We start from the raw sequence: 12,149 nt of genomic DNA, 5'->3' as shown, positions 1-12,149 counted from the left end.
AAAGCAACTCACACAAAGCAAACATTGCAAGCACTCGCTCAATAAAACAAGGAAACATGATGTCCATTCCCATAATTGTAGTTCTTATCATTTCTTAGATTTATTTTTTATACTGTATAGGATTTCTGAGAAGCAGCCAAGTCAACAGCATAGTGGCTCGAAGGCTTAACAAGGAAATCAGAAGGAAGTTTGATGCCATGTTTAAAACCTGTTAAATTTCAGATGACAGTTATCCATCCATATGCAATTATTGGGGAGACTAAGAGACAACACTGGGATGTAAAGCTGTGGTCCTTGTTCTAGTACTACTTGGCAGAGTATAGACTTGGTATACTTTTTAGTTTGCTAATCCTGGTGTGGCACTGTAGGGTAAGCACTGGACTACCAACCACAAGGTCGGTGGTTCAAATCCACCAGCTGCTTCTCAGAAACCCTATACAGGGTCATTATGAGTGAGAACTGACTGGATGAAACTTAACAGCAAGTAAGTTTCTCTGATGTCTAGTGGGTGGGGTCTTTAGCTATAATGGCAGGTTTTATGATAGCAGTCTTAACATCAAACCCACTTAATATATATATCAACAACAACAATGTTGGACAAATTTTCATAGAAATTCTCTCAATGTTGCAATGTCCTTTAAAAATATAATAGTAATAATAGAAGTAGCCATCATCAAAATCAATTTCTCCGTCTCTTACTCCAGATGCACACAATATCAACTTTGACATAAGAGGTTCCATATGCTGTCAGACTTGTCAGAAGTTGTCAACTTTTTCTCCTAAAATGTTCAGATTGCACCAAGACGATTTCTGTCATTTAGACAAAAATGTGACTGGCTTACATGCTCTGGCTTTGGTGAGGAATAAAGCATTTCATTTGAGGGTTTGTATGTAGTCAGAGACTCTGTGTTAGTCTAAGACCAAGAATGAACTGTCATCACTCTGGGAGAAAGAAACAGGCATATTCCTTCCTCTGTTGCCAATAATCACCACTGTGGATGGATTACGGTTCTCTGCCTTATGTCTGCCTAGATAAGAGTATCTAGAAGTAGATGATATTCATGTAACTTCAGACTGGTTCTTATAATCATGGTACTTGGTCTTAAGCTAACAAATGAGCTGACTTTCACAAAATGATAATCTACTGAACTCAATTTCTTGAATGATGCAATCATTTTTTCCTTTGAACAATATTTTCAATGCATTTAGATTTTATTTATAATGAATGTTTATTAGGAAAGACTTAATTTTAATATATTAGCCTTTGAGCATAATTTGAGTTAATATATATTTGATCATTCAAATCTTAATAATCTTTCTTATTTTGATATCTAAATTTGGGACATTTTCTAAATTTTAAGCACCACACTTATATAAGAGTAATTATAGTAACTTAATAAATTTCTAGATTATTGACATTTTGAAAGTAGTAGATCAGAAGAGTTTCACAAAACTGGATTCCTGGCAAGGGCATTGAAGGATTTGCAGTAACTGAGCTGGGGTGTGCTCACTAGCTACATAACCTTGAGCCAGTCATTTAACCCATGTGTGTTTCAGTTTCTTGATTTATGCAAATAGAATGATTCCTTCTTGACTTTTGCAATAGGATAATTTGAGTCTAAAAGGTTCAGCACACCTAGATGGAAATACATTTTTCGAGAGAATATTATAATGGGGACTCGTTGACCTACTTAGGCCTACTTGCCTATTTTGATTAATACCTGTCTGCTGAGATCACATAGCGTCTACCCAGTGCATTTATTTACTATAGAGCAATGTTTGGGAACCATTCGAGAATGAGAAAAGACTGTGTTGATTGGACAGTGTAAACCAAGAGCCAGTTCTACACTATGCCTCTCCCGAGCTCCTTGCAATGGGGCAGGCTTGAAGGACGTGAGATATTTGGCTAAGCAGAACACTTTTGCCTTGATAAGTGACTCTAACAATTCTGAGGCAGCACCAGAAGATTCTACACAAAGAAAGGGAATTTAAGGAACTCTGTGGTGGCGGGACTGAGGGTAAGGTGAGGCGTTAGGAAGTTTGTTAGTGGCAGGAGAGACCACCAAAGAATAAGACATATGAGGAGAAAGAGAAGGATATAGAAGACGGACTTGATGACAAAATTTAAGTTTTACTGTGTGGATGGTGAAACATTTCAATGTTCCAATGTGTCTTTTTTTTTTTAAGTTTTTATTGAAATTAAGAGAAAGTTTACAGGGCAGATCATCAATTCTGTTTTCAACAAATCATACACCTTGTCTCATTACAATGATTATAAGCCCCTCCATGTACCATCAGGTAGCAGTGTTTCTCTCTATTCATTTAGCTCCCCCCCCCCTTTTTTTTAATTCTCAGGCATGTATAATAATTTAAACCACCAAAGTGCACGTTCTGCAAATCTGTCTCCTGGCGGCCAGCTCTCAATCTCTCTCTTTCCAGAGTCTTCAGCTGCTCCCTCTCTCCATGTCCCCATCCAATGCTTCTTGAAGGTTTAATTTCTCTGAAGCTGGAATTTTCCTTTTTGGGATGTATTAAGGTGCTGAATGTGAACTCAGAGAGGGCTTAGGCTAGGAGAAGAATCTACCCCAAATTACTGGGTCACATTTGTTTTCACCCCAACAATACATTCTGTTCCAAGTCACCTTTGCCCACTCCATTTAGCCATTATAATGGTGTTAGGTATGGGTTAGCTTCTCTGATGCCCAATGGGTGGGGTCTTCAGCTATAATGTCAGGGTTTTATGATGGCAGTCTTAACTTCAAACCCCAAAACTTTCGAATGCTGGAAAACAGAAGAGGGAAAAGAAATACACATTGGAGCATTTAGGAAAGGTGTACTATGGAGCACCAGGAACATTGTTGTTGTTGTTGTTAAATGCCGTTGAGTCGGTTCCGACCCATAGCGACCCTGTACAGGGTTTCCGAGGGTGTAAATCTTTATGGGAGTAGAAAGCCTCATCTTTCTCCCGCGGAGCGGCTGGTAGTTTCGAACCGCTGACCTTAAGGTTCGCAGCCCGATTCGTAACCACTACGCTACCAGAGCTCCTTACCAGGAACATTAGGAAAGTTAATTCAAAAATTCAATTTATGTAGATAGATACAGATAAAGTGTGACAGACCCCAAGCCAAAACCCACTCCCACGGAGTTGATTAAGACTAATTGGGACCCTATCTAGGGTTTGTGAGACGGTAAAGCTTTATGGCAGCACGCACTCTCCCGTTCTCTCACACAGCAGCAGTGGGTTTAAACCACTGACCTTACAATTAGCAGTCCAATACCTAACCCAGAGTGCCACCAGCTCCTAAAAGAGTGTCATAAGGGAGGATATGCTATTTAGGATTTGAAAATCTAGTTTTTAGCTCTAAATTCTCATTAGCTATGCCACACCAAAAAGCTTACTCTGTGGTCTTGGTTTCATCCAAGTGGTTTCAGAATTGAGGCTATCCATTTGCTCATGTGCTCATGTTTCGGATGAATCATGTGATGAGAAGACATAAAGTTCGAGGATTAGCCTAGAGAGTTGAACAACTGCTTACCCTTGTCATCAAGGATCAGGACTTATTTCTGGAAGAAGATGAGGAAGGCTGGCTGATTGGAGAATGTGCAGATGATTAGGAGGATAACTGAGTGGAGAAGTGCAGGCAGAATTCTAGTTTGACAGGTTTTTTTTTTTCCTCCCTCAGGATATTAAAGATACCATCCCATTGTCTTCTGACCTCTATAAATGCCAATGAGAAATCTACTGTTGGTCTACTTGTCCTTCCTTTGTAAGTTAATTGTACTTTCCCTTTGGTTGTTTTAAAGATTTTTCTCTTTGTCTTTGGTGTTCTGCAATTTCATTATGATGTCACTAAGTATGACTTTATTTTTGTTTATTTTGGTCAGGACTCAAGTTTCTTCATTTTGAAGATATATGTCTTTCTTCAGGGACGTGAAAAAAAGAGTTTATATTGCACCATCATCATAATGGAAAAAAATTAAAGTTCATCTAGTGATGGAAAAGATGTGAAGAGAAAGTCTCATAAGCTACTAAGGGTAGTTTCTAAATTGTAACAACATCTTTGGGACATAGTCTGGGGATACTAGTAAGGCAGTATATTTTATTACCTTTCATCAAGCAATTATGCTTTTAAATACCTATCCTAGAAAAAAACTTGCATTCATGGAAAAAAAAAAAAAAAAGATACACATTAATCTTATCAGTAAAGTATCATTTGTCATTGGTGGAAAAAATACACCGTGAAACAGAGAGAGGGAAAGAAATCAACCAAAATGTCTACAGAAGAAGGAGTGAATCAGTTAGAGTAATTCATAAATAAAATCCTAAGCACAGTTAAAATGAATGAATCAGCCATAACTGCATCAGACAGATACATTGGAAAAACAGAATGAGGAATACAATGAACAAATAGATAATAAATACAACATAAAGCTCTCTGCATAAATTTTAATAACCCATGAAAATATTACACATTTCCCAGGAAGGAGAAATCGTAAGACCTCACAGTACAGTGCAAAAGAACAAAAATTAACAGTAAAATAAAAGGTAGCCACAAAAAATCGAAATTTTAGGATATCAAAGAGACTTGCAATAGCTCCTTATTTAAGTAACACAAAAATTGAAAACCTGTATATAAATGGTTGACAATATTGGCCAGACACAGTTTTGTTTGGACAAACACCACATGGTAACTCTAGGGTCTCTCCATGATTATAACTCTAAGAAAACAAAAATAATTGGGTTGGCTACGTTTGGTTCTTGGCTTGTGGCCATGATTTCTGTGGGCTTCTGACATACTGAAAAAAGGGGAAGAGTTGTAATATACATACCTCCCTATCAAAACCTTTCATTACTAATAAGTAGAAAAACACAATAGAAGATAAAAGAATGTTGTAGAATGTAGAGGGATGTAAAATGAACAGTATTAAGCAGAATGGAACTCAGAGTATAGGAGAAAGGGGACATCAGAGCAGTCTTGTGCTAGGAGCTGATGTGACCAAGCACAGGTAGATATCCAAAGGCCCAATAGGGCCATGACTCTATGTTCTTAAGTGAGCACAGTCAGACCTAGCCAAGTTTAAGATGCAAGTAACAATATGGGTGCAATGTCAAAGTGTCTAGGTCCAGGTATGGGATTGTGGGGAGGCAAAATGCTACTGAGTAAGGACAAACAGTGATAGACTTGATGAGAAATACCTCAGATACCACATCAGCTCCTAAGCAGTTGGAAGGCATGGTTAGAGTGCCCTGGCTTTCTTACTTGGGGAAGCCAGAACTCTGTGGAAAAACTAACAAAAAAGGTAGGGGAACAGAACTACATAGAGCCTTTAGGTAGAAATGCTTCTCCTGCCTACATTCAGGTGCTAAAAGAACAACAAAATATGAATCTACTTTGACAGTTTCAATAAATGAGATATCTGAGGCCATTACATTTCTAGAAATAACATGGTGGGAGTACCATGACAGGTCATAGGCAAATAAGAACAAATTACTGGTCCAGTCCCACCAAGATATTAAATTAAAAGGAAATTTAAGATCCCTTTGTGCCATCTTAGATTCTGGCAAAACCAGAGCTCCTACTCAGAAGTTTCAGGCTCTATATTCCACGCTACCAAAAATCACACAGTTACAGAATGCAAGATTGGGGAGGGGAAAACAAAACCTGTATTGATTCATCAAAAAAATTTGTACATTAGCACAGAAACATTAGTAACTAGAAACTGTCAAATTTTCTGTCTATTGTGAACAAAAACCTTCTGGAGATGAATAAAAATATCTGAAAATTACTTGAAATTGATGAGTAAATAAATATAATGTACCTTGGATGTTATAACTAAATTATGCTATAATCCAATTGTATATTTTGCATTTTAAAAGTTAGTCTGGGGAACATTACACAGCAAGTGTTGTAGAAACTATATAAAATTACAAATACTATCCTATGTAAAGTTCTTTAATGAAAATTTTCAACCATAATGCCTAGCTTATTACTCTGATAATTCTGGATATTAATTGCTTTTATGTTCTAACACTTTGATTTGGAGAAAAGTAAGTTTCGTTATATTGAAATAGAGTTTCTGTGAGTTGGAAACGACTCAACAGCATTTGACGACGACAACAACAACCATATTTGTGCTGATAAATGCTTAACAACTGGCTCTCTGGGCAGAAAGTTCTAATTTATAGTGTTTTCCAATTTCCAGGGTTTAAATTATTTCACTGTGGTTAATTTCAAGTGATGAATATAATGTGACTGAACACAGAACTGGGAAGGGATGGGCACCATTGATTTGTGAGTCAGAATAGGCCAGCTCCAGTGCACCACTGTAGATCCCTTGGGCTTCTGGGAAACGAGAATTAACTACTAAAAATTCTTCTCCATAAACTTACAATTGCACTAGTGAAAGAAAAGATATAAATGGAAAGCAAAGTAATTTAAACTAGGGAGTTTAAATGGAGAAAACTGGCAGAAATTTTGAGAGGTGGCTATATTCTACATTTTACTATTATCTTTTATTAAACATATGAGGTATTTATGTCTCTTAGTTTCTTTGTTTAGGTGTTGTTTAAGGTGGAGGTTGGGGCCTCTTTACTTTCAGATACTGGTGTTAGGTGAATTTGGTCAAAGAATTGATGGGACCTACATACTGTGAAGCCAGTTTTAGGAGACTGAGTTGAGGGGCAAGAAAGAAGAAAAGCTGTAGAGCCACCTGAATTTTGGGGTGGCAACAGTGAATTTAATCCAGAGTTTGATATGATAATATGTAATTATTTTGGTTAAAATCAGTGAAAACAAGAAAATTAGTTGCTCAAATATGGAAAAAATAATTCATAAATGAGTTAATGCGCTGGACTGCTAGATCGGTTTGAACTGCAAGGTCAGTGGTTCAAGCTCACCAGTTGCTCTTTGGAAACCCTATGAGTTGAAACCAACTTGATGGCAAGAGCTTATTATTATAGAGATGACTTGAAAATCCAATAAGAACAAAGGACAATTTTTTAAAGATAACTTTAATGTGTTCTGTCCCTACAGTAATTTTTATACTGTTGGCTACTTTTGCTGTCACTGTGCCAAATTTCAGTGAGAATGTGGAACAAACTTATTTGTAGACCTACCACTCCATGGTTTCTGAAACAATTTCCCAATACATATAACCAATGCCCCTTGGGAGGATAGGTGATTTCATACCTCTGGACAGGAAAAAAAACCTCTCAGATGTCATAACCAGTCATCTACTTTCTGTCTCTTTGCATTTGCCCATTCTAGATATCTCCTGTGAGAGAGGTCATATAATATTTGGTCTTTTATGTCTGACTTATTTCAGTTAGCATAATGTTTTCTAGGTTTATCCATGCCAAAATCTGTCTTAGGACTTTATTCCTTTTTATGGCTGTTTAATAGTGAATTATATGTATATACTATATTTTGTTTAAAGAGATTTTGAAATTAGGAAAGTATAGGAAATGATGGAACTAAAGTGAAAATAGTGAGGGGTAGATTTGATCTTAAAATATATGAGAAGAAACATGCTTGTACTAAAAACAGAAACAGAAATACAGAAACCAAGTAGGAAAACTGGACAAATTAACATCAATTGATGTCTATAAGAACTAAATGCACAATAAAACAAATGAAAAAACAAAACAAAACAGGTCAGTGTAACACAAGTTGGTGCCATCTGATTCTTTGCAAAATCTATATCTCAGCCGCATACCATGGTTTATACAAAATTGCAAGAAAACCAACTAATAAAGTTTTATCATCAACAAAGGTGAGAATGATGCCAAACATATACAATTACTGGAAACCAAACTAGTTTCCCAAAAGGAGGTGGAGATGAAAGTTTAATTTAAGCAAGAAGTCAGCAGTATGGTGGGATTGTCCAGTGGATGGCATGATGGAAGTATTGGATGAAAACTGAATGGAATTAAGGGAGGGGAAAAAAAAGGAGGGTTTTGTTTTGTATAAATATGTAAATCCAAGGAAGAGTGTTTGAGAGCATCTGGGTATTGTGGATGGTAGGTATCAATCACTTAAGGTTGCAAATTTTGTCTTGCTTGGTATTCTATGCATCTCTGTGATAGGCATCACTGTGAGTACTAACATTTGGAGCTTAAAAGTTTAATTAGATTTGTGATGATCAAGAGAAAATACTGATGGGAGGAAACCACCCTTCTTCTTGTTAACATCTTCCAAAGAACAATGAGAGAGAGCCTTGAAGTGAGAATAAAAAAGGGGTGACCATCCCTCCTTTAATGACTGTCTAAGTTACCAAATATCATTTGTGGGGATTTGGAAGCTGCTTCTCTAGACATCATTGAAAGCCTTTGCCCTTCCTGTGTGTATATAAAACACCCCTAGAAGACCCTATCTCTGTATCTTCAGTAAGTAGAAGTGGGAGCAACAATCTGCAGACCAGAAACTCAAGGTTCATTTTCAACAAAACAGACTACATAATCAGGTATAAGTGACTAAAATCACTCTTAGATCAGTAATCACTGCAATTCAGCTTCTGAAACACCCTCATTTATTTTAAAATTAGTATATTCATTAGTTAATTTTTTAAGAGGTTGGGCCTGGATCAAAACTGCCTCAGACAATCCCAAGGAAGGAGGGATAAGTTATAGACCTTCTGCAATTATTTCCACAAACATTTAGAAGAAGGAATACATGCAAAAAACAGGCAGACTAAAAATGAAAAGTTTTAAAAAAGAGACTACATAACATTTGATAATTTGACAGAACAAAGTTTAAATATATACAAGAGAAGCATATAAAACAATGATTCAGAAAGGTTGAAAATAAAAAGATATGCCTGAAAAATGCCCATCTCCTATACAAAAGGCAAGGCCACAATCTTAATATCAAATAAGAAATAGTAGTTAAAGTCCGTGCTCTTTATAAAATGTGAGTGTGCTGTTGATAAAAAAGTAATGAATACTTATGCACCAAATAACACAACAGTAAACTTTATTAAACAAAAATGTTAGGATTTGAAAGCAAATGACTGTTGTTGTTAGGTGCCATCAAGTCAGTACTGACTCATAGTGACCCTAATGCACAGCAGAATGAAATACTGCCCGATCCTGGGCCAACTTCACTATTGTTGCCATGCTTGAGCCCATTGATGCTGCCACTTTGACAATCCATCTCGCTGGGGGTCTTCCTTTTTTTCTCTGACCCTCCACCTTACCAAACATGATTGATATTCTTCTCCAGTGACTGGTCCCTCCTGACAATATGTCCGAAGTATGAGAGATGAAGTTTGGCTACCCTGATTTCCAAGGAGCATTCTGGCTGTGCTTCCTCCAACACAGATCTGTTTGTTCTTTTGGCAGCCCATGGTACTTTCAATATTCTCCTCTAACACCATAACTCAAAAGCATCAAATCTTCTATAGTCTTCCTTATTTACCATCCAAACATATGATAGAGACACATCAATAGATGACTTTAATTTGCTTCTCTCAATCCATAATAGAGCAAGTGAATAAAGAATATGTAAGGATATATTGGCTTGTCCATGTGCAGAAGAAAGAAGAGTGATGAGAATTGAAAATGCTTGTAATCAATTAGTCCAAAGAACTAATGGAACATGTGAACATCAGTCTCCATGACTCTGAGACCAGAAGAACTAGATGGTGCCCGGCTACCACTAGAACTGCTCTAAAAGGAATCACATTAGAAGGTCCTGGATAGAGTGTGAGAAAATGTGGAATAAAACTCAAAATTATTTTTTAATTTAATTTAATGGGGCTTATTGGTCAGAAAGAGACTGGAAGAACCTGAGACTATGGCCATTGACAGTCATTCAGATCTGGAAAGGAACTTATCCTAATGGCCCAATTTTCAGCAAAGCAGAAGATAAGTATATAGGGGGACAGCAGCACTAGTGAGGTATGCTCACCATGGAATGATCAATCAATCAAAATCACAAGGGCAACGTTTACCTAAGGACAAAGTTGAGAAGGGATGGGTGGAATGGAAATGGAATTATAGGGAAGAAAGGGGTAACTCGTTGCATGGGGGGTGGGGTGGGGATTGCAATCATTGAAACGAAACACAGTGTATGATTTGTTGAATGTAAAACTGATGATCTTGTCTATAAACCTTCACTTAATTCATAATAAAAAGGTCTTTAAAAAAATTAAGAAGGATACAGAACACATATCATCACTGATTGATATAGGTGGGTTTAGTAGTCCTGAAAATGCAGATGACTGAAAGATGCAGTAAAATTTGCTATATATTATTCCTTGGATTCAAATCTTAATAGATTCTCACCACTCTCTGACCACAAGACCAAAAAGAAAAAAGAAAGTAACAACAAACTTAAAAACAAACAAAAAACCAAAAACAGACCAACTTTACCTCCTGAAAACTAAAGATACCATCCCTACCATCACAGCTCTTGTAGATAATTTTTGGTCAAAGAGGAAATATAAACCAAAATTACAGTATTTTGAGAAAATAGACACAATGAAACTTTACAAACTGGAGCACATTCCATATACTGAGATGAAAATCAGTAGCCTTAAATTTTTATGTCAGTAATGAAGAATAAGAGTTAAATGAAATAAACACCCTTCTCAAAATGATGAGCAAAATGATTTACAGCCTCGGAAACGCTGTACAGGATCGCTGAGTCCGAACACCCACAGCACATAACCATCACCACTACCAAAATGTTAAAAAGTCAAATAAAATATTCCAAAGACTTTCAGAAAAAAGGAATTACTGAACAAAAGAGAAAAAAGAAAAGAGATTTACCTAGTAAATTTCGAAACTTTTTTCTCCATAAAAACCCGTATAAATGGCCAGCTTTTCTGTGATCCTAGGCTGCAGGCTGAAGGCATGGAATCTGCAGGTCTAGCTAGTTTCTTGGGCTTTTTGCAATCCTAGGACTAAAGTGGGAACACCTGCGGAACATCGTGGAGCTGCAGTTTTTGAAGGGTCTCAGTGCTGGGAAGGAAGTCTTCTGCCCCTGAACAGCCAGTTCGCTTCTTGCTGGGCCCTGTGGAAGACAGCGAGGAGAAGGAACTGACCCTCACAGCCACTGGTGTGCCCACCCTCACCAGCCATCCATTGGTGCGTGGACCAAAATTCATCAGTTTGAAAGTTGGTGTAGGACTGGCTTCTGAGGTGCTTGTGCTTGGCGTGGGACACAGGTGTAGGCTTCACTCCATGTTCAATGCTCACTTCACCAAGGATTACACATTGCGTGGCGTCCTGGGCAGAGCCACAAGTGACTTCTTCGAGGATGGGCAGTTGTTGGAGAAGACGGCGTAAGGTGAGAGCCCACAGGAGCCCAGGGCCGGGAGCAGGGCTACGTAAGGCAGCGTCGTCCTAGGTTGCTTTCCTCTGAATTTCTTACTCCCATATGGGCCACACTGGCCACCTCTCAGTTACGCTCAGACATACTAAGATCACACTAGCTATTGTGGGGCTTTAGGCCCCTCATTCTTTCTTCCACAAACACCCTGTGCTCACCTACTTGTCTGGCTCAAATGCCCGTCTCCCCAGAGAAACTTGATCCAGCCCCCAGACTAAATCAGGCCCTTCCTGAGTTGAGTCTCAGACTAGTAATGAAAAATTAGTATTTAAAACCATCAATCCTTATTATTTATAAATCCCATATTTATGAATTTACCCACTCACTAAAATTTATTTGTATCCCCCAAATCAGTACTATGGTGCCTTAGCAGATAGGTGCATATACAGAGCAGTGAAATTTTGGCGATGCACTACAGATTCATTTCAGCTGAGGTCCAACAACACTGGTTTGGTGTTTGCTAAGTCAATAATCAAAGGTCTCTGTAGCACCCAACTACCACAGCTAACAAGAATCAGCTGCACCTGTCTTCCCTCTAGATTCTTGCACATGAAAGCAGGAATTATGTGGTCCACTGATATGGTCACATATACATGGTAGTGGACAGGAACATGGGAGATGCTTAATAAATGTTTGTTGAATGAAAAAACAAACAAAAAACCTATACAAATGAAAGCAATTAGTTGATATAAGCGGTGGGGGGGGGGGAGAAATGTAAGTTCATAAAATAATATGAGGGAAATAATGACAAAATTAAGAAATGAAAATATCTCTAAAATCACTTTCTTCAACTGTACAATATTTTGAAAAGATCTG

The 12,149-nt window shown here is 37.6% G+C and overlaps 1 pseudogene; it reads left to right on the top strand.

Annotated features, from left to right (window-relative positions):
• Positions 1-10,855: 10,855 nt before the first annotated feature.
• LOC102839865 lies at positions 10,856-11,290 on the top strand (annotated as a pseudogene).
• The last annotated feature ends 859 nt before the right edge of the window (positions 11,291-12,149 follow it).

The sequence above is a fragment of the Chrysochloris asiatica genome, unplaced genomic scaffold, assembly GCF_000296735.1.
Source record: "Chrysochloris asiatica unplaced genomic scaffold, ChrAsi1.0 scaffold00127, whole genome shotgun sequence".
NCBI lineage: Eukaryota > Metazoa > Chordata > Mammalia > Afrosoricida > Chrysochloridae > Chrysochloris > Chrysochloris asiatica.
This window is presented reverse-complemented; position numbering and strand designations above follow the sequence as displayed.